The 6,062-nt window shown below is 47.2% G+C and overlaps 1 pseudogene; it reads left to right on the top strand.

The window, feature by feature from the left end:
* The first annotated feature begins 81 nt into the window (after window positions 1-81).
* Window positions 82-3,795, top strand: LOC124030752 (annotated as a pseudogene).
* Window positions 3,796-6,062: the final 2,267 nt, after the last annotated feature.

The following is a 6,062-nucleotide window of genomic DNA, read 5'->3' on the forward strand; positions in this document are numbered from 1 at the left end:
CGTGTTGGTATGGTTTGCCAGTATAATTTATGTTACAATCACATAAAAAGAGAATTGAAGTCTCCATCTCTCCTCCTGCAGTGCACATACATTCAGATCCCTCAAGCAGAACACACCCATGCTGTGGTCCTCAGCCGGCCTCCCTGGCTGTGGGGGGCCGAGATGGGGGCCAACGACAAGGGGGTCTGCATCGGGAATGAGGCTGTGTGGACCCGCGAAGCTATCGACCCAGGGGAAGCCCTACTAGGAATGGACCTGGTCCGGTAAGCCCGGCTGACCGTAGGCCAGCATACCAAACAGTGGTGTTGTTTTGGGGGCCAAGTGAATCCCAACTTCAGAATCACCTCCTGGTCTGAAAGATAGAGAGACGAGTTGAGCTGGCTGGGCTGGCTGGCCGTTGGTTCAGGTTCCTGACCGAGCGGTCTGATTGGCCGGTCTACTTCAGACAACGATAGGGTAGCGCTGCCCTTTAAGAATCTATTTAAGAACTTCAGAATCACATCACTCAAAGTTTGGTGTGAATAATCAATGCATTAATGTCATTGGTAAATTTGTTGAAAAGTAGATATCCTAACTGGAGATGTGCAAGTATTTCAGCCCGTAGTCAGAATAGCAATATAGGGCTAGGCAGTAGCAGATGTGCTAGTAGCAGATGTGCTAAATGTACTAGGTAGACTTCCTTCATCACAGGTTAATACTTACATGTGTGCGTAGGGACTAGTCGTGTAAACAAAGATAGTCCTACTGCCCAAACATTGCTATGGGAGTTTTGATTGAATCCGGCCCAAGTGTGTTTTCACTTATGTCAGAAAGCTGCCTTTACATTGTCATAAGCATAACATTTTAAAGAACTTTTGTAACGCTCACGCACCATGGAGCGTATTGAAGTGTAATGCTGAACAAATCAATGTAACTGTTAGCAGTTGGCAATGGCAGCCGCAAGTTGGTCCTGTTGTACCACTGACAGTGATATAGCAGCAGCAGGACTAACCTACTCCAGGGGTTGCTGCTCTGTGGCTGACCCTATGCTGCTCTGTGGCTGACCCTATGCAGACTCACAGTTGTGTGTATGTATTGTGTCCGGGGAATAGTATAAGACAGAATGTTCTATTCTGATTCTATTCTACTCATGATCTATTCTCTTCTACCACTATTCTATTCCAGTGTTTCAACCCTGGTCCTTCAGTACCCCCAACAGTACACATTTTTATTGTAACCCTGGACAAGCACACCTGATTCAACTTGTCAGATAATCATCAAGCCCTCAATGAGCTGAATGAGGTGCGTTTGTCAAGAGCTACAACAAAAAATGTGTACTGTTGGGGGTACTCGAGGACCATCGTTGGGAAACACTGTTCTATTCTACCGGTATTCTACTCTATTCTACTCTACTCTACTTTATCCTTCTGTAGCTCAGTTGGTAGAGCATGGCGCTTGTAACGCCAGGGTAGTGGGTTCGATTCCCGGGACCACCCATACATAGAATGTATGCACACATGACTGTAAGTCGCTTTGGATAAAAGCGTCTGCTAAATGGCATATTATTTTTTTATTTATTTTATTCTACTCTACTCTATTCTATTGCTTGACAGCTTGGGACTGGAGCGTGCGGACAGTGCCTGGGGGGCGGTGAGTGTGATCACTGGTCTGCTGGAGCAGCACGGCCAGGGGGGCCATGCATGGAGGACCCGGCTCCCTTCAGCTACCACAACTCCTTCCTCCTGGTGGACCGCAACGAGGCCTGGGTCCTGGAGACCGCCGGAAAGCTCTGGGTGGCACAGAAAGTCACAGGTGAGGAAACTGCCGTAACACCGTGGGAGCTGTAGTGTGAATGGATGTTTTCGGGGGGCTGGGGGTGGCACAGGAAGTTACATGGTGTGGAAATTGCTCTAACATCACTGGAGCTGTAGTGTGGACAGACGTTTTGAAACAGGTTCGTTTCGGGGTAGTCTCTGTTATGAAGTAAAATCTCACGGAAATTGGTCAGCCGAGTGATTAATTTATATGTTCATACAGTCCGTATTAGAAATTGAGAGTGGCAAATATTGAGTCTCCACCCTCGCATAAAGAAATCTCAGCCAAACCCCCCCCCCCCCCGATCTGTGTGGGCAAGCGTGCGAACCAAAGAAGTTTAAGCACCGCCTTCGCTTAAATCCTGATACGTGCAAATAATCAGTGACGAAAACCCCAAAACCGGAAACCAATGCTGCTCCAATGCTTATCTCACACATCCCATTCAGTCTCTGCAGATTCTTCAGTCTATACGCAAAATCTGCCCACGGGAGACTCGTTTTGTGGTTTCACCCTTACGGTTATGGTTAGGATAGTGGGAGGGTAAGCTGATCCTAGAACTGTGCATCTCTGAGCAACTTCTACCAGCAGCATACAACTATGCACCCCCCCAACCTGTCTTTGCTTCCCACAGAGGGGGTGAAGAACATCTCCAATGCGCTGACCATCGGGACGGATATCTCGGCGGAGCACCCAGAGCTGAGGAGTGTGGCCCAGGCCAGGGGTTGGTGGAGCGGCAAGGGAGAGTTCTGCTTCAACGAGGTGTTCAAGTCTGAAAACCCCCCCGCCAGGATGGAACTGGCCAAGAAGCGTCACAGTGGGGGCACACAGCTCCTCCAACAGCATGATGGTGAGGAAGAACATTCTTTCTATTATATTCTAATCTACTTCAACACTTTCAACTCCTTATAACTGTAAAAACTCCCAAAATGATGTTAAAGCAGGCTCTGTTAACAACCCTATACATGGTTGGTTTGGTTGCCGTATTGTTATACAGCTATTTTTAATAACGGCTTGGTATCCCCTCTTACCATAGAAAGTATGTTGAATGTAACTAGCTTATGTAATTTCCTGTCTCCTGCCATTTTCTCTCCGGTCGGCTTTCCCATAAAAATAGACGACTAATAACCTACTTAGACAATACCTTTTCTGGTTTCCCCAGGTTCTGTGACGGCCGAGGTGATGATGTCCATCCTGAGGGACAAGCCCAGTGGGATCTGCATGGACTCTGGGGGGTTCCGCACCACTGGCAGCATGGTGTCCATCCTGCCCCGCGACCCCAGCCTGCCCTGCATCCACTTCCTCACTGCCACCCCCGACCCCTCCAGGTGTGTCACCTCACCGGCCTGGTCCCAAACAAATCATTCTGACCCCCAACCCCATTGTTGTCTGCCCCCTCTAAATGAGCTGGGTAAGTGTGTGACAAATGTTTAGGAAAATCCTCCTGGCTAACCAGAGAGCTATGTAGTAATGTTACTATTTTGCTGATACCTTTCCAGTTCTTTCAGATTTTGCAAGAGGGACTCAACAAGGGTGTAGGAGAGGTGGCAAGGGATTGGTTTGGAACCAGGCCCAGGAACCCCTCAGGCTATCTGGAAGTGCTTCTTAAGATTCAGACTCAGATTCGCTCTTTGTCTTTTATCTCTCTATTGCTCTTTTTCATCTTCATCATTTCCCCCTTTGGAAAAACTGCGTCCTGATAGGAGTTTCTCTGTGTCTGTGTGTTTCATTTGGTCCTTACCACCTGCCCTCCTCCTCCTACCGGGGCTGTCTTCCGTCCTGCCAGGTCTGTTTTCAAGCCTTTTATCTTCTCTGAGTCTGTGACCCCAGTGTCGTGGGTGATCTCCCCACAGTACGGCCCAGACGACCCGGTCAGGAAGCAGCCGCGCTTCCAGAGCCTCAGTGGACCGCAGGCACGACCTGTACAAGGCCCATGAGGGGCCCTGCAGACTATGGAGACCAACCCGGGTACGTGTAGGAGGGGTTAGAATCAAATATGGGTAGAGTATGCCATGGCCTAATGTAATAGGCAACACTTTCATCATGTTATATATATATTTTTTACATGAGTGTGGGTATGGACTGATGGATATTATGTGACGTACGTTACCGACTATGAACTTTTCAGAATTTCCTGCAAACGTCACAAATTGCTGTTTGTCAGGTCTTCTCCGCTTGTGCTTGTGTGTGGGGGCGTTAATGTGTGTATTTTTGCACGTGTGTGCTTCTGTTCCTCAGGACGCAGGGAATGCTCTGACTGAGACGTTGAGGATGTTGGAGGGCCAGTGTCTGACGGACATATCAGCCCTGCTCAGTGGAGAAACACCAGCAGAAGAGGAACTGGGGGACCTGTTCTTTGACTGTGTGGACACGGAGCTGAAGTTCTACCAGTGAGGAGGTAAGAACCGTGTGTGTGTGTGTAGTAGTAGTAGTAGTAGTAGTGTATGTCTCTGTTTCAGAAGTACAGTCACCTTCTCATTACGCCAATGCTGCCTCCAGTTGCTCTCTGTTACAGCGCCCTCATGTGGAGATCGCTAGTGCTCGCAGATCGGCAGGAGATGGCCCTGGGACTGTTTCGTCCTGTGCTCCTGTTAGATTGGCTCCCTCCCGTCTCTCATGCACTAGAACCCTCTTGATGCCATTCCATCCATCATTGACACAGAATATAAATGTCTTAACGTCCATGGATTGGAGCATCATTGTCATTTGTATCACTTTAGGAGCAACGCCATTTCCACATTAGTGTAGGGAGTATGTGATAGACCACTACAGGAGTGTACAGTTCCAGTCAAAAGTTTGGACACACCTACCATTCAAGTGCTTTTCTTGTTTGACTATTTTTCTACATTGTAGAATAATAGTTAAGATGTCAAAACTATAAAACACATATGAGTCATGTAGTAACCAAAGTTTAAAGGTTTAAACCAATCCAAACATATTTGATATTCTTCAAGTAGCCATCCTTTTCCTTAAGGGACAGCTTTGCACACTCTTTGGCTTTCTCTCAACCAGTCTAACCTGGAATGCTTTTCCAACGGTCTTGAAGGAGTTTCCACATATGCTGAGCACTTGTTGGCTGCTTTTCCTTCACTTCGCGGTCCAACTCATCCCAAACCATCTCAATTTCATAAGATCGGGGATTGTGGAGGCCAGGTCATCTGATGCAGCACTCCATCACTCTCCTTGGTCAAATAGCCCCATACAGCCTGAGGTGTGTTGGGTCATTGTCCTGTTGAAAAACAGAGTCCCGCTAAGCCAGATGGCATGGCGTATCGTTGCAGAATACAGTGGTAGCCATGCTGGTTAAGTGTTCCTTGAATTCTAAATAAATCACTTAGTGTCACCAGCAAAGCACCATCACACCTCCTCCTCCATGCTACACAGTGGGAACTACACATGCAGAGATCATCCATTCACCCACTCTGCGTCTCACAAAGACACAGTGGTTTGAACCAAAAATCTCAAATTTGGACTCATCAGACCAAGGGACAGATTTCCACCAGTCTAATGTCCATTAATCATGTTTCTTGGTCCAAGCAAGTCTCTTCTTCTTATTGGTGTCTTTTAGTAGTGTAGTAGGTTGTCCCTTGGGGGTATCCGTACATATGTAGGACATGCGAGGGTTAGGTTAATAAACAGGTTGGAGCTAGAACCTCGTTGTCACGCGTCTTTATTTTAGATCATACTACATGGTGTCAGAAGTGGTTTTAAAATTCACATAAATGTGAAGAACGTACCAAGTAAATCATACATTCAGGCTGTTTCAAAGCAGGGAGGGCACAGTGTTGGAGATAAAACAGCGCATATCATTATTTTGCTAGCTAACGAGCAAGGACTAAGCTACTGCTAAGCAACATGTTGCAAGAGGAAGAAGCTGGCGGGATTTCAGGGTTTGCGACTCCCAAGTTCAACGGGCTCTGGCGCAAACACGGACAGGCCAGTGGCTAGTGCTGACGGATTTCGCATTAGTCCCCGGAGAATTTTGTTTGTATGGACATTCAAAACTGGCCGAAATGGATCAGGCGCTTTGAAAGGTACAGGGTGGCATCAGGCTTAAACGTGAAACGTGAAAAAATGAGGCATTTCAAGTTAATACACTGATCTAATCTATGGGCGATGAAGCCGATGATATATTAAATGCTTCAACGTTGACCGAGGAAGAGAAACTTAACTACAGTGCCGTCAAAGACTGGTTTGAAACGCATTTTGTAGGGAGACACAACATTCTATTTGAAAGAGCTAGGTTTATAATATGCGCAAACAGCTGCAGG

Source organism: Oncorhynchus gorbuscha, unplaced genomic scaffold (assembly GCF_021184085.1).
Source record: "Oncorhynchus gorbuscha isolate QuinsamMale2020 ecotype Even-year unplaced genomic scaffold, OgorEven_v1.0 Un_scaffold_15038, whole genome shotgun sequence".
NCBI classification, from domain to species: Eukaryota; Metazoa; Chordata; class Actinopteri; order Salmoniformes; family Salmonidae; genus Oncorhynchus; species Oncorhynchus gorbuscha.